Source organism: Saccoglossus kowalevskii, chromosome 3 (assembly GCF_978046115.1).
Source record: "Saccoglossus kowalevskii chromosome 3, keSacKowa6.1, whole genome shotgun sequence".
Taxonomy (NCBI): domain Eukaryota; kingdom Metazoa; phylum Hemichordata; class Enteropneusta; family Harrimaniidae; genus Saccoglossus; species Saccoglossus kowalevskii.
The window spans coordinates 17,438,102-17,463,606 of NC_140643.1; positions in this window are offsets into that span (position 1 = coordinate 17,438,102).

Consider the following 25,505-nt stretch of genomic DNA (forward strand, 5'->3'; position numbering starts at 1 on the left):
TATACTAGTATCACATGGATATGTGTAGTTTTAGTCGGATGGTTGAGATGATATACTAGTATCACATGGATGTGTGTAGTTGTAGTCGGATGGTTGAGATGATATACTAGTATCACATGGATGTGTGTAGTTTTAGTCGGATAGTTGAGATGATATACTGGTATCACATGGATGTGTGTAGTTTTAGTCGGATGGTTGAGATGATATACTAGTATCACATGGATGTGTGTAGTTTTAGTCGGATGGTTGAGATGATATACTGGTATCACATGGATATGTGTAGTTTTAGTCGGATGGTTGAGATGATATACTAGTATCACATGGATGTGTGTAGTTTTAGTCGGATGGTTGAGATGATATACTAGTATCACATGGATGTGTGTAGTTTTAGTCGGATGGTTGAGATGATATACTGGTATCACATGGATATGTGTAGTTTTAGTCGGATGGTTGAGATGATATACTAGTATCACATGGATGTGTGTAGTTTTAGTCGGATGGTTGAGATGATATACTAGTATCACATGGATGTGTGTAGTTTTAGTCGGATGGTTGAGATGATATACTGGTATCACATGGATATGTGTAGTTTTAGTCGGATGGTTGAGATGATATACTGGTATCACATGGATATGTGTAGTTTTAGTCGGATGGTTGAGATGATATACTAGTATCACATGGATATGTGTAGTTTTAGTCGGATGGTTGAGATGATATACTAGTATCACATGGATATGTGTAGTTTTAGTCGGATGGTTGAGATGATATACTAGTATCACATGGATATGTGTAGTTTTAGTCGGATGGTTGAGATGATATACTAGTATCACATGGATATGTGTAGTTTTAGTCGGATGGTTGAGATGATATACTAGTATCACATGGATGTGTGTAGTTTTAGTCGGATGGTTGAGATGATATACTAGTATCACATGGATGTGTGTAGTTTTAGTCGGATGGTTGAGATGATATACTGGTATCACATGGATATGTGTAGTTTTAGTCGGATGGTTGAGATGATATACTAGTATCATATGGATATGTGTAGTTTTAGTCGGATGGTTGAGATGATATACTAGTATCACATGGATGTGTGTAGTTTTAGTCGGATGGTTGAGATGATATACTAGTATCACATGGATATGTGTAGTTGTAGTCGGATGGTTGAGATGATATACTAGTATCACATGGATATGTGTAGTTGTAGACTAATGGTTGAGATGATATACTAGTATCACATGGATGTGTGTAGTTTTAGTCGGATGGTTGAGATGATATACTAGTATCACATGGATGTGTGTAGTTTTAGTCGGATGGTTGAGATGATATACTGGTATCACATGGATGTGTGTAGTTTTAGTCGGATGATTGAGATGATATACTAGTATCACATGGATGTGTGTAGTTTTAGTCGGATGATTGAGGTGATATACTAGTATCACATGGATATGTGTAGTTGTAGACTAATGGTTGAGATGATATACTAGTATCACATGGATATGTATAGTTGTAGTCGGATGGTTGGGGTGATATACTAGTATCACATGGATATGTGTAGTTTTAGTCGGATGGTTGGGTGATATACTAGTATCACATGGATATGTGTAGTTTTAGTCGGATGGTTGAGATGATATACTAGTATCACATGGATGTGTGTAGTTTTAGTCGGATGGTTGGGTGATATACTAGTATCACATGGATATGTGTAGTTTTAGTCGGATGGTTGAGATGATATACTAGTATCACATGGATATGTGTAGTTGTAGTTGGATGGTTGAGATGATATACTAGTATCACATGGATATGTGTAGTGTAGTCGGATGGTTGAGATGATATACTGGTATCACATGGATATGTGTAGTTTTAGTCGGATGGTTGAGATGATATACTAGTATCACATGGATATGTGTAGTTTTAGTCGGATGGTTGGGTGATATACTAGTATCACATGGATATGTGTAGTTTTAGTCGGATGGTTGAGATGATATACTAGTATCACATGGATATGTGTAGTTGTAGTTGGATGGTTGAGATGATATACTAGTATCACATGGATATGTGTAGTGTAGTCGGATGGTTGAGATGATATACTGGTATCACATGGATATGTGTAGTTGTAGTCGGATGGTTGAGATGATATACTAGTATCACATGGATATGTGTAGTGTAGTCAGATGGTTGAGATGATATACTAGTATCACATGGATATGTGTAGTTTTAGTCGGATGGTTGAGGTGATATACTAGTATCACATGGATATGTGTAGTTTTAGTCGGATGGTTGGGATGATATACTAGTATCACATGGATATGTGTAGTTTTAGTCGGATGGTTGGGATGATATACTAGTATCACATGGATATGTGTAGTTGTAGTCGGATGGTTGAGATGATATACTAGTATCACATGGATGTGTGTAGTTTTAGTCGGATGGTTGGGATGATATACTAGTATCACATGGATATGTGTAGTTGTAGTCGGATGGTTGAGATGATATACTAGTATCACATGGATATGTGTCGTTGTAGTTGGATGGTTGAGATGATATACTAGTATCACATGGATTTGTGTCGTTGTAGACTAATGGTTGAGGTGATATACTAGTATCACATGGATATGTGTAGTTGTAGACTAATGTTTGAGATGATATACTAGTATCACATGGATATGTGTAGTTGTAGTCGAATGGCTGAGGTGATATACTAGTAAAACATGGATATATGTAGTTATAGTCGGATATTTTGGCTTTTACACCTTAGTGAGTCTGTCACAGTGTTCACAAAGGTGCACGAGCTACTGCCTCTTAAGAGAAAAATAACATTGTGAATGCGTACTCTGAGGTTAGTATTAAAGCCAATCCGCGTACTAGTATTTTGCAGGGGCTTCTTGTCCATATTCTCTAAACCGTTTACGCATCTTCTGAATGTGAACTCCAACACAGTTTTGGTTCACAGTCCATTCGGCAGTCAACTGCAAGTAAGTTATGTGACTATGAATTTCATTCAGCCGTAATGAACAAGCTAACTTCAAGTTGAAATCGCATTTAACGGTAGAAGTATGATAATTCTTAAAACATCTACATTTCTATGAAAGGCCTCAGTACTCTATATTGTTTTTTTATGTAATTGCTGTCTTTTCTGATATAGTAGTAAGTGCAATTTATATTTCATTAAATGAGTAAAACAAAGACGTGGAATTCATCATCTCAACTAAGTATAATAATTTGTCAAAATAGTAATAGAAAATAATATTTATTTGACATTTTCCAATTTCATTTAATATACTTATTAGGCAACAGAAAGACAGACAATATGCAGGGTTACATCCTTAAATAACGATTCACCGTGAATGAAAGGGGTTCACTGTCAAGTTGAAGCTACATGTATTGGAGAGGAATAGGTACATTCTGCGCTACGGAGTTCTTTTTTCGAATTATCTAAGCCCTCTTTTTAGTGACATGTAGAACTATGTATTCTTATGACAACACATTTCCATCAAAATTTTAATATCCATTAGTACAATGTACTCAAAATGGAGTTCTAATACCTTTCCTAATTTAAATAAGAAGTGGAGTTTAGAACACGTATTTAAACATGCCATCTTACATATTTCGACATAGATTTTGCAAATAAAACATTCGCTTGAATGGTATCATCACATTGGTGTCATTTGAAATAAAATTGCACTCGGAGAGCATTTATAAAGCGTTATTCGTGTACTGGAAAATGTCATTCTCTGTAATAGCACGGACTGTGACAAAACGTGAGACTGTGAGTTCTATATAAGTTTGTTGTTGCGTAAATAATTACATTTCAGCATTAAAACATGAAACTTACTGCTAATGTCCATTCAAATAATGGGTCAAGTAATTTTTTTAATCAATGAAGACGAATCATGTATATTTTATTTAATATATTGAGAGTATACTGTCACCCAGATTATTTGGAAATCTAAACACTGTTTTTCAAAGCTAAATTTAGGTAACACCGCAGTTCTCGTCAACCCACACATTTATAATTATAAGCGAACACTGTTTTATTTTAGAATTATTTTGCGAGCATCATTATTTATTGTCATCAGTACTCTGCCAGGACGTACATGACTCTATACGTATGTCCCTCTCCATGACCAACATCGACAAAGTATCGACAAATCTGATTGTTGAAAACATCACTACCGGTAAATTCAAGATTACCAACTGGAACTCGAAGGCCTCAAAACACATTCTGTACTCATGAATATAACGGCACACGGTGTTTTAATCAGTCGCATTATCGACTGTTACATCGCGAGTCATCGAATAGTAGCACCGCAAACCACGGCTTATTAAATAACCAAACACTCCCTTGCTCCCGGCCCTTGCTGCTTCGGCCCACAGTCCCTCTATCTGACTGTGTACGACCCGAGTCCACGTCGCGAGCTCAGTTTTTATTTACGAAATACGAAATATATTTATACTAATGGCCCCGGCATCGTTTACTTATAATGTACCACCATTGAACAATCAATACGTCACTTCCTGAGTCCTATTCGTGAGGTCGTATCTGTGAGGTCCTATTCGTGAGGTATATAGCGTGCGCATACATCAATTGGTTAATTACGGCAACAAGAGCAAATAACGTTAGGCGTCTCGTCCTCTGTAATTACCAAAAGAGGATTGTGCCTATTGTAAAAGACAGTTCAGGTGACATTTCCTCAAAAGATAATTATAGGCCGATAGCTATTGCCACTACTTTGTCAAAGTTATTTGAATTGATTTGTTTGAAAAGATTTAAAGGTCTATATTACCGCAACTGACTTTCAGTTTGACTAACATGTCACTGACATGTACTAGTATTTAATTATATTATAAACCACATGAAACTCCCGTATATACGCGTATCGTGAGCATCTGAGGCATTTGTCCGCGTAAATGTTGGTCCTTTATTAAAAAGTTAACTGATCGTCGTGTTTCTTTGTACATGGCTAGACTCTTAATGTATCCTAGGGGGCGGACATCCGGGCATTTTCACCGCCTGGCAACCTGCGGTGGTTAAAACAAAGGCCCAAAACTCGCATAAAACGGTACTTTGGGATGATTGTTGAGACTCCTCTGAACAGTGTAACAAGATTAGCCCTACGTGTGTAACATATATAAATTTGGCTGTTCGGGATTACTTCAAAGTTGAGTTTGTGTTGTTTTCTCGAATTTTCACCAGCTCGACCGGCGTCCCGCAGCAGCGCGCACAGAGCCCATAGAAATGCATGGTACAGTGGTGCGCGTCTTAGCAACGTAGAACGTCTGTGACGTAGTTCCGCCCCCGAGGATTGGTGCAAAAACAGTTACCAGCAGTCGGATGATAGTTCTTTCAGGATTCTTAAGTAAATTAGTCTACAGTTTCTTCTTAAATACAGGTAACAATTCACACTTATTCTCAGTATTAATCACAAGGAGCCCAGGAACTATGATCAACTGTACGCAGTTCCACAGTGGCAGTTCCTATGAGCGGGGGGGGGGGGGTATCGGCTGGTATCTAGTGTAAGAAATAGACAAGGGATGAAGGCTCCAGCCAGCTCACATTTTTTAAACCCGAAAAAACAGTCAAAAAGAATGAAAAATAAAATCTAAAAAAATACCAGGTTGAAGAAGATTAGTTGCTCTTTCAAATTTAGCCAAAGCCTTACCTATATTTTACCGATATCTGCAGAATAAATCAAGAAATCTACACAAATTGGCTTCATTTATGAATCATTGACGGTTGGCCCGAACGCACGGCACAGTTGGGGGCGTGGCCTGTTCAGAAGTACATTTGAGTAATTTCACACCCCATTTTGTGGAGGCGTTAGTATTCACTTCATTTTTCTTTGCTGCCAAGTTGTCGACCATTTCTTCAGAAAGTTCTGGGAATCTTTGCCCTTCGGCAGACACCGGCATCTGTTGATCTGGCTCTTTATTACCGCCGGTGTTCTGTTGCTCCCATTTAATTGTAGCTTGAAGAAGTTCTTCATCAGTAGCGTCAATTTGATCCAGCTGGTTCCATTTGAAATTCAGATCAAAATTGATCTGAGGCTCGTCGTCTGACGTAATTACTATGTTCTGAAAATGCCGCTAGTGACTTGCAGACGACAATATTTATCATATTTCAATCCAGTTTATTCCAGTTTTTGTTTTATTAATTATTCATCAAACAGGGCCCGAGTCATAAATTGCCAGATATAAACCCTGGCATCAGCCAATCAGATGGCTAGATTCACACTGGTCATATTATAATTCACACTAAGATTGGTTTCATAAAGAACGGCAACCCCACCCTCTTTACGTTTTAGACAGGGTGTATGGAATAACTTGTAACCATCAGACGTTAGTCAAGTTTCCATAAGCAAAACTAAGTCAAAGAGGTTTTAGTTAACAAAATCGGTAATCTGTAGTGTTTTGTTTATCATTTAGAAGGCAACAGCAAATGGTGATATCTTTATGTATTGTTTACTTGATCATAGTCAAGCTAGCACACTTGACCAACCAAATATTCATAACAAACTATGTGCGAAGTCGCACTTCCAAACAATCTGACCAATAGCTTCTTTCGTTGGCCTCGTTTTTCATGTACACATCCCCATAATAAACAAGTTAAATTACAATATTTCAAATCAATATTGAATACATTACATTACACAAGATTTCAACAGTAAAAATTCAATTAAATTATTGTAAATGCTAGTTACTAAATTTGCGAAAGTGGACATGCTTAGAACTCTCCCTAAAAACACAAACGTACCAGCGACCCAGCTTGTCATCTATATACAATATATAATTGTAATATTCAAAATATATTCTGACGCCGTAAAATAACATACCCGGTAATGGATTATACAAGATTAAGACTGAATGGCATGGTTTTGGCACTCAAACCAAGAAGAAACAAATATTACCAAAGTCACATACATACAGCGTTCTACCAAGGTTCAGACTGGTGGCCAAGGCAACCCTTGCTCATGAGCCCAAACAACGGCATACCCTACAAGAAATAGAAAACTTGGCAATGTCAGATACTTAGTTCATATAATAATGTCCATTAAACGCTCATACTTTATTTACAATTTCATTAACTACAAAGAGTGAATATTTTCACATTTACATATGTATCAATATGCTCACGCAATGCACATTTCAGCTTTGCGGCCCTGTCGGCGAATACACAATACAGAGCTTTCTGCATTTACAGTTGACGGCCCAACCAAGCTACTGTTACGCCTGGCGACTGAAAGGCCACCCGAGTGCGTCTTACTGCTCAAGTACCGTCACAATGTTACGCAAGGCTATGAAAGAAACCACAGCCCGTCTGTTTCGGTGAAAATCCTAATTCTGAACATAACAAATTTAGTAACAGCAAATATAAGAGAAATTATTAAAATACCATTACAAAGAATAAAGACCGACTCGAGAAAAGCTATGGATACACAGTGACAAACCTGCTGTCCTGGGAGCGCCCCCACACTAATCGAACCTTACTAATTTTACTGAAGAAACTGATACGGCACTATAAATTGCTACCATAGAAAACTCATTTGCACGACTTCCAAAACTGGCATGACAAATATCAATAGATAGTACACTGAATTCAAATCAAATGTAATTATAATAGATCTATTAGAAAAATTAAAATAGTTATTATAATAGATCTATTAGAAAAATTAAAATAGTAATTATAATAGATCTATTAGAAAAATTAAAATAGTAATTATATTATATAATTATAAAATCATCAAAACAATGTATAACAATTACAAATTTAATTGCATACATTCCAGTACCAACCTGCGCTTGCATACAGCTGTTGAATGGGTTAGATAACAACAAACAAAGATCTGGAACTTTTTTAATACAATCATAACTAAGCAACTTGGTAATCTCGCACACTATGAACTTGTTAATATCCATTGCTGAATTATTATTAGACTAAATCGCTGTAGGCGGAGCCCCAATAACATAGGAGTTATCACCAGTTTGGCTCCAAAAATAACCTGCTAAATATCACGGCCTTGTGAGTAAATAACACAAATTTAACAAAAAACATCAAATAAGCTCGCCCGGCTACTAAAACACCATCAATTTTCTGCATGCAAAAACGATCTCCAATTGTCATCTGTGTAGTTATGCAGAATTGAATACGGCAAAAGACTGCTGTAATATTTGTAAACAAGTCATCCAATACGGTTAGCTTCATCACGGTTCTTTTTTAGTAACCGTGGCTTCATGTACTTCAAATCTTTAGCACTGCTTTCTCAGGCTGATTTTATAACTTCGTCTGTAATCAGCGGGGCAATATTCACTGTCTGTTGGGCAGTCACAGTGTGAATAATGCAACATAGTGCTCAAGGGCAACTAGTCCAGTACAGATTATTTGATCATTGCAGATTTCTGAATTATATATCTACAAATCACGTGCCTGGCACAAAGCATACGATTAGATGTGAATATCATTACATTGTATGTATGTACGGTTATTCTGGTAAAGGAGCTTCTGTCTTAATTACCTACTTGCTGGATATTCTCTGCAAAACTGTACTAGCGGACCTAATTTCGCTTGATTAAGAATTTGTCATTTAGGTAGTCCAGCTATTTAATGACGATCGGCAGTTGGCAACGAACTACGCAATTATTCCCATCAATAAATTAGTCACCTCAGGATAGGCCAACCAAACCTATTAAGAGACTGGCAATTCAGTAACAGCAATCTATCAGCCATTTGAATCAGTTTTGAAAGTATATACTGCACCGGAAAGACAGATGTCAGAGGAAGACATGCGTAATCAATATCAATCTATGTAGACGACTGAACACAGAAAATTTTATTGGTAAATCAAAATTAGTTTCAGATCAATTACTGACTGATCAACATAGGAATACAGCTACGATGTTTAGCAGGTACAACGAACTACACAGTATTTCATGATGATATTAAAACGACAATTATAATTGGTACAAAAAAATGTAATTGAATGCAACGTACTGATTCGGGAATACGCTAAGGAATCTGCCGAGCTCGTGACGGCCATGATGAAAGTTCTCAAATTTCCAACATGTGTACGTAGATGCTATTATCAGGGGGAAAATCTTCTTCCCGGGGTTCTCCACACTTGTCAGGGGGGAACTCGTCTCGTCTCTATATCTCGTCCCCTTGAGGTACGGGATCGGGAAAGTCACTTTAACTTTACAGTCAAATAAGGCACACACAACGAAATACGTTTCAGCTCTCGTCTTAGTCGATCTTTTGGAGCACTCTATAAGACACAGCGCCCTGGGGAAAAGTCCCCAAGACTATCCAAGGCTGACCCAAGACTCGCCCAAGACTGGGCTGCCTCAAGGCTCGCCCCTGGACTCTCTCGGACCCAGACTCGACTGCCCAAGGCTGCGTCTGTCGTGGAGTATTCGCCAAGACCAACTCAAACTCTCTTTATTCATTTTCAAAACTCTAACCAATTACAAAGCAGTAAAAAGACTCTAAGGCGTAAACTTCAATCATAAAGCCAATCAAACTAAGTACTGAATACGTCATATCTTTTGATTAATCGTTCACTACATTAATAACTACGGATGTCAGAATAGCGACGGTATCTTGTAATTAGTTCCAAATCACTGCGCCAAGTTCCGTCCAAAACTTCAAATAGACCTAAACGATGACAGACATAACACAGCAATTCGCTAATAATCAGTTAATTAAGTCGGTTAACAGATACGCAAAAACAAATTCATGACACTATGATATCATTGTTAGTAGAGATATTGGACAAAATATTTCAGCAATCGCCATCGCTCACTGTCCAAACAGAGTAGTTGCCGTTCTTTTGTGTTTCAATCTCACTGATGGCAGTGATGTAATTGATAACGTTGACGATTGTCTGGGATTACAAGTATTGCAGCCAAACGTTGTTATTCTCGGAGAAGTCCGCAATCGAATGTTTCAGTACAAGTATTGGTAGAATATACTGTACAGTTTACAGTATAGTTTTCAACAGAATAGTAATTATAGAGTTAAGGTAAATGTATTTGTATATTTCCATAAAAAATTGAAATAAATGTGAGAGATGTTAATACAAGAATTTTTTTCTGTCAGCTAAAATACAAACGGTAAATTTGCATTCTGCGAATCTATGATTAAACAAAATTTTAGTATTGGATGAATGGCAAAACTGTACGACTTGAGTTATTTCTGAATATAAAATATAACATTGTTATTTAAACTTTAAATGCTCTTAATCAGGAGGTTTTAGTTATCTTTCTGCTAGGAGCGAATCAAGTGTATCTGTTATAGTGTGATGTCACTTCCTGGATACAATGCCTATAATGGCAGACAGAGAGTGAATCTCATTGGCCTAATAGCATACGATGTCACTTCCTGGATACAATGCCCGATAAATGTCAGATAAATCATTGAATGACAGATCACTGCTACTTGATGTATGTCTAAAGAGTGGTCTGGTAAAAGCCCATTTCAATGTGTACATGTGTCCGTCTGTTCCAGTAACATCCCCAGAACTACTCATTGGATTTTGATAAAACTTGATACATAGATGCCCTGGAACACCGCGCAGACCTGATTAGATTTCAATACCTCAAATATACATCATTCCATTTCAATGAATCTTATAACATAAATATTGGTAAATAGATGCTTTAAGACATTGCAATTGCATAATAATTATCCAAATTTAAGCATTTTCACTTGTTTCTCGTGTACTATTCAACACATTTAAAATGCATTTTCACCAATAGAATATTTTTTTTACCTTTTTTGTTGAAGAAATAAATCAAATAAAAAAAACATCTTCAAACATCTATTCATTATAGAAACATATAATGAGTATTTGTAATATTTTTTACCATGTCTCAATAGTTGGAAATGTCATTTCATGAAAACTATTGTTAAATAATTTTAAATGTTATAAAAATAAAATTGTAGGTCATCGTGACGTCTCTTTATCTCGAGTTTCTAGTCGACTTTTCAGAAAACCTGGTTGAGTTGCGTTTCCCAGCATTTTTTTGCTGAAGATTTTATGTTAACGCAGTGTTTAAAAAGGTGTCCTCAATGACGCCTCAATTAAAATAATTTGGTTTCTGGTCATCGCACCGCACACATCGCTTGAATAAAAACTTTAGAAAATATAATTAGCATGTAAAATAAAAAAAAATGTTACGGCCGAGTTTGAATTGGGGTCGGATGACGGACAGACGTGAATCTTTTCGTTACCCCCAACTCAAAAAAGGGAATCGTAACAAGAAACGACACAAAGACAGGCTGTTACCAAAATTAAATATTGTACTCGTGCCCTCACGAGGTATCAACTGACATGAACTTGAATGAGCAATAAATTCAGCATAATACATTTACAACGTGTCAAGGCGCATGAAATTATGATACGCAAAAAATACATTTACCGTCGCATAGAATAAAAAAACGAAGTGTACACTAAAATTACATAGTTTCAAAAGTCAACCGTTTCGACGCACACAACATGTGGCTTAATTTTCGGCTCGTCGGCTGATGACAACACAGGCTTGAACAAACGCGATGTAATCGCTGAACGCCGAGTTCTTGTAAATATTGTGTAGAAAGATAACACGGTTCATGCAAACGTCCGTAGAACAATACAATATCTTCAATTTGGCTTGACGTGAAACAATCTCATTCATCTCTGCCTTGGAGAACTCATAACGAAGCAACCGCATATGACATGCAACCACGTAGCAAAGTGTTGGTGACTAGGAATGTGTTCGTAACGACTCGACGAAAATTACCGACTAATTGAATTCGACCTGTGACCCACATTTATAGTGGACAAAGACTCCTTAAGTTTTAGTTAAGTACATCATTAATTAACGCCCTCGTGTGAGCATATATTGGCATACAAAAATACATATTTATAAATACGAAATTACACAAGTTGAATGTAAAATACTTAATAAAAGGTATATTTGCTGGATTGATTCTCGCCTAATCATTCTTTCAGCGACAATAGTGCAAATAAATTCCAAGCGAAAATAAAATATTGTACAGTACATACTCCTATGACCAGGAGGTTAATATGAGGATACCGCAAAGTATGCACCAACACAGTATAGTGGAAGTATCGACCAGCGCGCATCTTTTCCTCTCAAGGATGTATCATGGAATGCCGAAATCTAAAAAGTTTAAACACAAATTTAGCGAACTTCTTTGTGTGGGTCCAGTCAAACCCTGAGGGCTCCCATGTTTTTATTATTGTGACAACGTACAAGGAACATACACTCTATTTTAATACTGCCATGTAGAAAGTGAATCAGGGTAACATTTGTCTAAAGTGAAGTGAAATGAATAAACAATGAGTATTTATAAAGATGTATACAGCTGTCTTACTTTTATTAGTCTATTAAGTTGTTCTTAAAATGTTACTTGTAAAATATATTATGTCAACTAAACAAACATGCATATATTTGTACACAAATTGATTGAGTGATTGAGGATGAACTACTGCCCACAATACAATAACTGGATACTGAGATGCAAAACACAACATTCTCAAATCAATATCTAACTTTCTCTTGTAAGATTGTCATCAATGATCACATGTGTATATGTTTACCAATCAAATCAACTGAAAATTTCAAAAGGATCGTTATATCAATTCCAACATAATTGTACATCTCCCGCGCGACAAACGTGGACAATCTACCGTATTTCTTTTTATAGTTTCACTTGGTGGCGCCATTCAGAAAAACTCCATTCTGTTATTTACGACTAGAAGAGCAATTAACTCCCCGTCCTCTGTAATTATAATAACTTGTGAGATACGATGGTACAAATTATTGTGATTCACACTAATATTCATAGAAATGTATTACTCGATTTTGTTCTAATCTCACCATCGTCAGTTTCTTCGCAGGTGTTTTTTTTTTCATATTTGTCTGGCAATTATACTTGATATTGCAAAGTAGGTTTTTATCAAAGAGCGTCACCAAAGTATACTACCGGTACATTCTGAGTGGAGCGAAACTACAACTCAGCGTTACAATGAGTGTAAAGTAATAATATTATGATTGTTTCCCAGATAAACAATGCGTATATCTACTATACAACAATGGCATTTACTGCCACAATACATCTTCCAGGTACGGTTTGTAAGAAAAAAAAACCCAGTAACTTGAGTAAGAGTTTACACAAATATACCAATTTCTCGGAAGTAGCGAGACTGGTGTACAAAAATACTCCGGCTTTGTCATAGCAGAAAATACTAAGTCGATAAAAAGAAATTTCAGTTTTGTGGCGACGACGTTACGTTACGTCGTATCTTCGACATCCGGGAAAGTACTTAATAATATAATCGGCTACAGAGGGCGTTGTTGTTGAAGCTTCCATTTTGTTCTTCGTCATGTGACTGTGAGGCTTGCTCACTGAACCGTGGCGTGTTTCTCTGTGCATTGGTGGGTATAATTGCTTAATCTCATTCACATTTTCAGTCGTAACTATGCTGTCCGCATTTCTAAGTTGTATAGTCGTCATATTATATCTTAATATTTGAAACTTGAAGCATGGTTGATCTCGTTTGAACACAGTCCCTCAACACGCGGTTGGGAAGGAAACGCCATTGTTCTAATCACAGGGAGCCCAGGAACTATAATCTACTGTAATACGGAGTCTCTATGAGCGGGGGGGGGGGGGGGGGGGGTATCGGCTGGTATCTAGTGTAAGAAATAGACAAGGGATGAAGGCTCCAGCCAGCTCACATTTTTTAAACTCGAAAAAACAGACGAAAAAAATAAAAAATAAAATCTAAAAAAATACCAGGTTGAAGAATATTAGTTGCTCCTTCGAATTTCGCCAAAGCCTTACCTACATTTTACCGATATCTGCAGAATAAATCAAGAAAACTACACAAATTTACTCCATTTAGGAATTCCTAACGGTTAGTCCGAACGCACAACACCGTTGGAGGCGTGGCCTGTTCAGCATTTGTCAACAACCAATCACAAGACTTAACCAGTTGAGCAAGGCTAACCGAGTTGTGACCTCGATGTGGTTCGTAACCAGTCTTGTGATTGGTTGTTGACAAATGCTGAACAGGCCACGCCTCCAACTATGCCGTGCGTTCGGGCAAACCGTTAGGAATTCCTAAATGGAGTAAATTTGTGTAGTTTTCTTGATTTATTCTGCAGATATCGGTAAAATGTAGGTAGGGCTTTGGCGAAATTTGAAGAAGCAACTAATATTCTTTAACCTGGTATTTTTTTTTATATTTTACTTTTCATTCTTTTCGTCTGTTTTTTCGAGTTTAAAAAATGTGAGCTGGCTGGAGCCTTCATCCCTTGTCTATTTCTTACACGAGATACCAGCCGATACCCCCCCCCCCCCCCCCGCCCCCGCTCATAGAGACTCCGTATTACAGTTGATTATAGTTCCTGGGCTCCCTGTGTTCTAATGTGTAAATCACCCCCGGGGCATTGACGCTGCAGTTCGGCGTCTTCTACACCGATCTGACGCATATCGCGCTAGGTGCGCCGGGAGTTTGTTCGAAATTTCGAACGTTTCGAAGTCAATCGTCCATTGCCACGTATTTTACAGATATATTAAATCGTTTCAGGGACCTGTTTACTAAATAATGATAAATGAAACTTGAAAAACTTGTAAGAACAAACTGGGCCCAAATTGCGCAAATTTGCAATAAGTTTACGCTGCTAATGTCTGGTTCGGAAGGAGTTCTACGCGTGATTTTATCGCGTTAAAGGATGTTCTATTTTCGAACTAGTTGAAACCGGAAATAACGCAACTACTTTCGAACTTCAAACACAGATTTGATTATCGTTATTATGTGTTAGTTTCTGTTGTTTCAAAGATTGAATTATGTATGACAATAATATTTCACTCTATAAACAATGTTTCACTAAAATATGTGATTCAAAGACAACCCAAATTGTAAAAAGCAATATCAAGTTCCGCGTTAACAAAGTTATGCGTAAGTTATTTGGTTACTTTAATCACTTTAATAAGACGTTTAACGCCCCGACTCCGAATAAAATGTTCAGTTAATTAGATTAAAATATACATGACTTGCGTTAGAAAAGTACAATCCTTTCCTACATGCCAAATCATTAGTTTCTATTATAAATGACTAACTTTATAAACTTACTAGAACCTGTGTGTTCTATGGCTGTTAGACGCGCAAAATCGAACCCGTTCAAGCCAGAAATAGTATTGAAATATTCACCAGAATACAAGATGAACGGAAATGTTTGGAAACCCCTTTCAGTGAAATTAGTCTTTAATGTTTCTTTCCCAACTATATACGTTAACAGAACGTTTTTTCCTCCAAGTTTTAGTGTATCACGTGCGCCGTTTCACTACTATAACATTACCTTGCAAAATATAGTTCGCGATAAAATGGTTCGTATTTACGTTTTTACTGAAGTGTGACATTAATGAATAGTTCGGATGTCACATACGTTTTTTTCCCACTTTTTGTAGTTCGGTTTAAAATGAAACCACCGCGGAAAAATGGCTGTGCGTAGTGAGGTGATTGACCACAAAATTGAAGGCTGCCTGTGGCAGAGGCACTATTGCGTAAAGCGCAAAGGCCTCTGGGAAGGAGATTGCCCCGGGGGGTCACTCTATATGCTGTTACTACCCCATGTGCGTTCCAAATTTAGCGGGAAAGCGGGGTGTTTTTCACCTTCTAAAGCGGGCCCGCGCGGGAAGCAAATAGGTCCCCTTTCAATTTGCTAATGTCTGCAATAGGCCCCCAGAAATAAACTCACAGGGTGGCTGCGCCCGCTGTAGGCCCCATCTTGCAACAACCACTCCTACACACCGCCCTAGGCCCCGAATTGGCGGACCCATAGCCCCGACCAGGCCACAAACGCCCGCCTGAACGTTCCCACCGAGACTTTCCTGCCACTTCCAATACGAGCATACGGAGTAGGCTTATTGTAATCGAAGAAACGGAACGAAACGAAACTGGATAACACACATAATAAAAATTAAACTGTATTCAGTGAAAATGGGTTTTATACGCACAATATTTACAAAATATTTGCTGAAAATAATATTTAAGCAATAAACCACCGCCAAAGACGAAACTTGACCAGTACTTTTATTTATTTATTTGTTGCTACCCTTTTACATCAGGGGCTCACTAATTAGTAATTAGGAGCTGCAATAAAATTATTGGAAAATGCACATACTATATAAATGAAAAAAGAAGCAGACAATTTAAAACTTAAAGGAAGTACAAAAAATGAAACTTTTGAACTTAAAGTAAATACAGGAAATAAATCTAATCTACATAATCTCTTCTATAATCCATGGCATCAATAGTTGTGTTCACGTTACACGAAGTACGGGCTAAGATTTAAGCTGATTTAGGCTTATCTAGCATATTTGCATTTCGGCTAGACCCAATTGCGTCCACGCACAGGGAGGGCCAGTCGTTAGCACGGGCTAAGGGGTGCCATTAGTCGGTGACCTTTGGTAAGCCGCTATTTACGAACGAAAAATGGATGACACGCGCGAGGTTCTATTTCTGCTGCTGGCATGTTTCATTCTAATTTTGAAGCGACGTGCACAGGAACGCGAGAGAAGACGGACCACTTATTTGGATGCACATAAACAGTATACAACGGGCGTAACAGAATACAGCATTTTATTAATGCATGTCGTAGACAGCGAACCAAATTTATTTTGTCTACGATTGGAGCTGCTGTACGCTCTACTACAGTGACCCGATTAGTGTGGAAGTGAGCGCGGAGTAATGACTGGTGGAATAGTGTCGTTATACGAACATGGGACAATTTTCACACCCAAAGGTCGCCGCAGAGGGCGCTTAGCCCTGGGCTAAGCATTCGCGCATACTTCGTTAGCCCGTGCTAAGGTCTAGACCGCGTCTTAAATTCGGATCAGATTTAACCCGTACTTAGCATTCCTTAGCCCGTGCTAAGCGTTCACGCACGTTTTCTTAGCACGGGCTAAGGAATTTGACCTCTTAGCCCGTGCTAAGGAGCTATGCGTGAACGCAACTAATAAGAAACCTTTTCACAATTCTATCAATATATTTACCTTTCAGTTGTGTATATAACACCATAAAACATTTGCCCAAAACAACAGGATTTTAATTAGTAAACGGTTAGTTTCGCTAATTAAAGATAATCGGAAATCTGCAATCACGCGGCGAAACAAGGGTCCTACCGATGATTACAGATTTTCGATTATCTGTAATTTGCGAAACTAGCCATATGCGTATTAAATGTTATTTTCGGAAAATATTTTGTAAATATTGTGCGTATAAAAACCTATTTTCACTGATTACTGTTTAATTTTCATTATGTGTGTTATCCCGTTTCGTTTTGTTTCGTCGATTACAATAAACCGCATACAGAAAGTCATCCCCTGGAGTAATCCACACTTCTTTCACGCCTCGTCCTCATTCGCATTCAGATCATGCTTTTTTCTGGGTTTTCTGCCCTGTATTCATGCCAAAGTCACTCGGATCTGAACATAAAATTGCATAATGGTATCTGATGGAATAAGAATCCTGGCAAAGTTGTGTGCACTGTGTATTAAACTATCAAATAAATGATCATATTCACAATCATGTCAATAGTTCTCACCTTTCTTCATCAAACAACGAATGACACCCACAGGAGTTGCATACACAGTAACTTGTTTATGTTGCTCACACTCCACCTGAGTGCAAACACGGCAGAGAATCCTCGCAGGAGGTAGGATGTTCTCAATAAATGTCTGAAATAGGGGTGTTTTTTCTTCAATATGTCTGCTCTAGGGGGTACTAAATTTACATTGCCTCCGCAATAGGGGGTATGGTTTGCCAATGTGCTGCCAGCCCTAGGGGCCTATTATTTTTTAGCAAGAACGCACATGGTGTAAGGTTTTTATATTGAATGGACCCCCACCCCCCCCCCCACCCCGGGAAATCACTCGACGTCATAGCATTTCCTTTGAGCTCGTATGAAGCACTTCTGTTCTGTGTTGTGTCTACAAATATTGCGTGTTTTTAAGAATGTCGGGTTATTTTAGTTAAACTTCCATCCCATCGGTTTCGTGAAAAGGTTTGTGTAGTTTGAAATCTATATTCATTATAAATAACAAACAAAAAGAAATTTCAAAATGTAGCTTACACAATACACAAATAGTTATAGCAATATAATGAAACGTAATAGCAATAATACCTCGAAAGTTTCAACTCTGGTAAATCGCATTACAACCCTCAAAACGATCACAGTCGTTATTAGTCCCCGTTCGGACGAAGTCCGAAAACAGGGACTTATAATTCGGTGTCCGTGCGTCCGTCCGGAGTCATATCTCAGAATCCCTTGGACCGATTCCGTTCATTCTTTGCATGTGCCTAGTACTTTATGTGGGACATATGCACATGCAGTGGTTTAGCGATTCGATTCAAAATGGCCAACTGGCAGCCATCTTGTTTTTTGAAAATGTTGTATTTTGGACATGCTTTGTCAGTTTTCATTCAAACTTGGTACATAGATTATACATGTTAGGATACATGTCCATGATGATTTATTTCACAATTGGATCAAAGATGGCCGACTGGCAGCCATCTTGTTTTTTGAAAATGTCGTATTTTGGACATGCTTTGTCAGTTTTCATTCAAATTTAGTACATAGATCATACATGTTAGGATACATGTCCCCGACCGTCCGTGAGTTCCTGAGTCTGTCCGTCCGACCGTCCGTGTGTCCGTCTGTCCGTGCGTCAGTCTATCCAACGTCATATTTCAGAATCCTGTGGACCGATTCCGTTCATTCTTTGCATGTGCCTAGTACCGGTACCTTATGTGGGACATATGCACATGCAGTGGTTTAGCGATTCGATTCAAAATGGCCGACTGGCAGCCATCTTGTTTTTTGAAAATGTTGTATTTTGGACATGCTTTGTCAGTTTTCATTCAAACTTGGTACATAGATTATACATGTTAGGATACATGTCCATGATGGATCAAAGATGGTCGACTGGCAGGCATCTTGTTTTTGTTTTTTTATGCGGTATCTTGGACGTGCTCTGTCAGTTTTCTACGGTGGCCCATATATACAATTAGTCCGCTACATGAAAATCCGTCAGCTATTTGAAAATCGTTCTGCTACTTGAAAAAAGTCGGTCAGCTACTTGAAAATTGCTCCGTTACATGAAAATCGGTCGGCTACATGAAAATCGGTCGGCTACATAAAAATCGGTCGGCTACATGAAAATCGGTCGGCTACATGAAAATCGGTCGGCTACATGAAAATCGGTCGGCTACATAAAAATCGGTCGGCTACATGAAAATCGGTCGGCTACATGAAAATCTGCCGACTATATGAAAATCGGTCGGCTACATGAAAATCGGTCGGCTACATGAAAATCGGTCGGCTACATGAAAATCGGCCGGCTATATGAAAATCGGTCGGTTACATGAAAATCGGTCGGTTACGTGAAAATCGGTCGGCTACATGAAAATCAGTCGGCTATATGAAAATCGGTCGGCTACATGAAAATCGGTCGGCTATATGAAAATCGGTCGGCTATATGAAAATCGGTCGGTTACATGAAAATCGGTCGGTTACGTGAAAATCGGTCGGTTACATGAAAATCGGTCGGTTACGTGAAAATCGGTCGGCTATATGAAAATCGGTCGACTACATGAAAATCGGTCGGCTACATGAAAATCGGTCGGCTACATGAAAATCGGTCGACTACATGAAAATCGATCGGTTACTTGAAAATCACGGTAACACAAATTATTAATTTTTTAAAGAAAACAAGCAGGAAACTATATGCACCCCAATGAGCTAAAGATGATGCATTTGTGTCTCGTATTGTTTAATTATTTTTAAATCTATATAACGGCATAGTGTAAAACTCGTATGTATATTTACTAAAATCTTGCTACACGTGACGTGCAATGAAGAGTTTAAATTTAAATCGAAAGCAATGAATTGACATAAACACGTCGCTCTTTAAACGAACTTTGCGAAGAAATACGCGTGATAATTTACGCATGTTTTGCAATAAATTGCATACTAGTATATATTGTTCGCTGTTATTGTAATTAACATTATTGTTGTTTAGGAGTTAAAATGGTATAGAAATCCATTTATGTATTATTATCACCACTGGAGGAGGGATACACGTGTTCACGTGGTTTTGAATCGTCACCTGGTTTGTTTCTACTATTATAATACTACGTCGTACAACTTCATCTATCTAGTACTCAAATACCAATTTGATCTACGCATATATCCGTTTTGGCAATTGAGATTCTGTCATCGTTTTTAATATCCAAAGTACATGATTAGTTTTCGTCCGTTCTTGAGTATTACAAATCATTATTATAGTTCATATAGAAATATTTTGTTTATACCACATAGTGTTTATTGGAAAATATTGCGTCATGTAACTACGACTCGTCTCAATTGGGCATGTTGTACCGGAGCACCGAGTTACTGACGTTATAGGACATATTTTTATAGCTCCATTGGTAAGGCTGTTTTAAACAAATCTATACCTCGTCATAGATCATTTGAAGGTGATCAAATTATGATTGAGTGTACCTCATTATAGACCAAACATCAGCCATGATATGTGCAATGGGCTTTATGAGCGAGATTTTTTCTTGTCGTTTTTCGCTTTCTTTTAAATTTTAGAGATCATGTGTGTACGATATATTCACAACATGATGGTAGACCAAATTGTTGAAAATGTCCTCATAGCGTGTAGTTAAGCTTTGTGTGTCGCGCCAAAATTGCACACATTTCAATTATTACAGATAACATAATGTTTGTTTGTGCAATTAGTTTGGTTGACCGTTCTATCACCTCAGCTTTGACAATCACACCGATTTTTTTAAATAAGTCATAAACATTAGTGTGCCCGATTTACAACCCGTAGTTGCGAGTCATGTGATATGACGGTCAGCAAGGGGTATTTTCGTAAGCTGTAATCAATTGTTGACTCCCGTGTGCGAAGCACAAAAAGGGAGTCTTTGCAGTTAGTGTGTCTGTATGTGTGTATGTCTGTGTGTGTGTATGTGTGTGTGTATGTGTGTCCGTCTGTTCCACTGATATCTCAAGAACCATACATCAGTTTTTGATGAAACTTGGTGCATAGATGCTCTGGACCAATGCGCAGATTTGATTAGGTTTTGGTAAAATTCCATGCTCGTTAATTACCTAATTTGCATGATAATTAGCTAATTTTTAGCTGTTCTATGACTGTTCCACTGATATCTAAAGAATCACTCATTGGATTTTGATGGAACTTGGTACATAGATGCTCTGAACATATGCACAGATTTGATTAGGTTTTGGTAAAAATCCATGCTCGTTAATTACCTAATTTGCATAATGATTAATCAATTTTCAGCTTTTCCACTGATATCTCAAGTACTAATCATCACATTTCAATAAAACTTGGTACATAGATGTCATAGGACACTGCACAAACCTGAAAGTTTTTAGGGTAATATCAGTAGATATTAATTACCTAATTAGCATAATTAATTAATTTTCAGCTTTTGATATTTCAAGTAGTGATTGTCACATTTCAATGAAACTTGGTACATAGATGTCATAGGACACTGCACAGACCTGATAGTTTTTAGGGTAATATGAGTACATATTAATTACCTAATTAGCATAATTAATTATATTTCAGCTTTTGATATTTCAAGTAGTAATCATCACATTTCAATGAAATTTGGTACATAGATGTCATAGGACACTGCACAGACCTGATAGTTTTTTGGGTAATATCAGTAGATATTAATTACCTAATTAGCATAATTAATTAATTTTCAGCTTTTGATATTTCAAGTAGTAATCATCACATTTCAATGACACTTGGTACATAGATGTCATAGGACACTGCACAGACCTGATAGTTTTTAAGGTAATATGAGTACATATTAATTACCTAATTTGCATAATTAATTAATTTTCAGCTTTTGATATTTCAAGTAGTAATCATCACATTTCAATGACACTTGGTACATAGATGTCATAGGACACTGCACAGACCTGATAGTTTTTAAGGTAATACGAGTACATATTAATTACCTAATTTGCATAATTAATTAATTTTCAGCTTCTATTTCAAGTAGTAATCATCACATTTCAATGAAATTTGGTACATAGACATCATAGGACACTGCACAGACCTGATAGTTTTAGGCTAATATCAGTATATATTAATTAGCTAATTTGCATAATTAATTAATTTTCTGCTTTTGATATTTCAAGTAGTAATCATCACATTTCAATGACACTTGGTACATAGATGTCATAGGACACTGCACAAACCTGATAGTTTTTAGGGTAATATGAGTACATATTAATTATCTAATTTGCATAATTAATTAATTTTCAGCTTTTGATATATCAAGTAGTAATCATCATATTTCAATGAGACTTGCTACATAGATCTTCTAGGATTATGCAGAGACCTAATTAGTTTTAATTGGATATTAATTACCTAATTTGCATAATGTTCCACTGATATATAAAGAACCACAAATTGGATTTTAATGAAACTTTTAAAGAGAACTATGCAGAAACCCAATTAGTTTTTGGTAAATATTTATGCTTATTAATCTCCTAATTAACATAACTAATTAACACTGATATCTCAATTACTGAATTTGAATAAAATTTGGTACATAAATGCTCTAGGACAATAGACAGGCCTGATTAATTTTGGGTTAAAATTTGTTCATATTAATTCTCTAATTAGCATAATAATTCATAATTTTTTTGTTCTGTTCTGTTCATATTAGTTACCTGATGTACATAATTAGTTTTCAGCTCTTCTATCAATATCTCATGTACAAGTAATTTTGAATTAATTTTTAATGTGTCTTCAATACTCTCAGCACACGGGAGTAGACATGAGCAACGTGTAAAACGTAATCAGCTATCCTATTCTTCCGTAATTCGTACACAAATCTTATTTTTTGTAAGTGTATAAACCATTTTCCACATCAAATGTTGTAATTCGTACGAAATTACAAATTTGTAATTCCTCATTTGAAGCCTGGTGTCATGCGAAGAATTTTCCGTGCGCTAAAACATCCGGGTGAGGTCGTCGCACAAGCGCAATGCAGTTCTTGAATTTTCTTCGCGGTGTAGTGGATTCTCGTAAATAATGTGCATTGTTCAATGAAAATAAACGTTCTGCTGTTGATGCATCGACGGCAGATGGCTAAGTTGTAACGTATATCTCGAATGTAGGTAGTTTCGGCCACACACACGTGTTTTATATCTTGTTGATTGAATCTATGCAGTTTTATATATTTAGTAATCCAAAATCTAAATAAATGCATATAACAGCAAAGACTGTGTTTGAAACTATTTCCGTAAAACTATCAGTAAATACAAATAGTACATTTATAAACAAAATACAACAACCTATCGAGCACCTCTGCTTGTGTAAACACCAGATGTGTTATTTACTTAAAGATTATAAATGATTAATATTATTTTGCCTGGCATTGTACATAATACGTGTCGCATTGTTTTTGTAATTCAACTATTCTATTGTTTTACTAAAATAAAATGTGAAAAAGTTTTCTCTTCTAGTTTCCTCTTATTGATGATTCCACATACATGTCAAGCATGCTCACGTATAATTTCATTTTTCAAAACATGGAAAAATAATTGCTAAGAATTGAGAATAGTTGATATCGTCACAAAAAGAACTTATCTAATAGAGATTAACACAAGATACCTACATAACATGTATCAAATGAATTGAGCTGGTAGTTTTCAAGAAGTCGTCGGAAATAGCAGTTTTGACATAAATGACCCAAAATATTAAAAAAAAGTACAATATTGACACAAAATCTGAGAGAGACCCATTCAAGGTAGTAGTATATTATTATTAGTATTCAGTAAAAATTATTAGTATTCAAGTCGCAAATACAAAACTTGTTATAATTTATAGTTATTTCGTCAATAACATAATGAAATTAAACAATTGTTAAGTTTAAAAGCTAATCCTTACAACAGACAATGATGATTATTGTTTCGCCTCGTATATTATATTTCTGATATTTTGTCTGGCATCAGATTTTTATTTGTCACTATAATATTATTTTAATAACTTGTCAAAAGATCCATTTCTTACCTCTATATCTGAACAGATTATATCATGATTATTATTTTATACGACTATAGAATTTGAACAACTCACTGTAGTTTGTTTAGTGAATTATTATTACTATTATTATTATTATTATTATTATTATTATTATTATATGCATATTTAATTTGTATGCTCATTTGCTAAAACAATGAGCGAGTTAGCGTGACGTTCGAAGTTAACACGATGTTCTAAATATTCTGACTTTTACAATGACATGTACGCAATGTTATCTACACTTTATTTAATGCGGTGTGCAAGTGTCCTCGTCAAGCATTGTTCTTAGTAGAACACCGGAAAATATATCAAACCGGAACTAATATCGCACGTTAACGTTCGACATTAATTCCTGGCCTGATTCGCGCATATGCGTCACACAAACCCATGAGATTTGTCACAGCAGAACGCATTCACCGGAGGTTATTCTATGTGTGATATTCTTTGGCTCTTAAATCAAATTTATGAAAATAACTGTAAAATGTAATTATGAATTTGTTTTATCTTCGTAAAGTGTAAAAACCAATTTTCACTATACATGAAATTTTCATTTTATTTTTTGTAAAAACGTAAAATGCCTTTTTAATTTTCTGTAACCTGTATCAGCTACCCCCCTCGCCCACCCTCTGATATATGTTGACAGCAAGACGCTCGTTTTATAGGTGAATAAAAGCTAAACTTAGTAGTGGTAAAGCCACGAAACTGATTTGTAGTGGTGTAAACGTGATACACGGTACAGTAGATTTTGGTAACGAGTCGTAACAATTTATGGTTGTATAGGGTTAGAATGGCGCACTGACTTGTAACCTGTTTACATTCAAAGCCTAGAGTCAGCATGCCAATACAATCAACACATGCAAATATGATGTTTCAAGTATACAGGTTGGTTGACTTCATTTTATTTAACAGATGAATACGTTGTTTACCAGACTTCGTAAGCATACACAAGCAATGGTATACATTGCATGTTGTACTTCCGGGTCATATCTGCAGGTCGAAGGTTATCTCGCAACATACACGCGATTTTCTAAATAGAGGAGCAATTTTCATATAGCGGCGCGATTTTCAAGTAGCCGACCGAATTTTTCATGTAGCGGAGCGATTTTCATGTAGCGGAGCAGTTTTCAAGTAGCCGAGCAATTTTCAAGTACTAGTAGCCGACCGATTTTTTTCAAGTAGCGGAGCGATTTTTATGTAAGGGTGCGATTTTCATGTAGCGGAGCAGTTTTCAAATAGCCGACTGACTTTCATGTAGCGGACCAATTGTATATATGGGCCACCGTAGTTTTCATTCAAATTTGGCACATACATGTACTTTATACATGTTAGGATGCATATCCATGACAATTTGTTT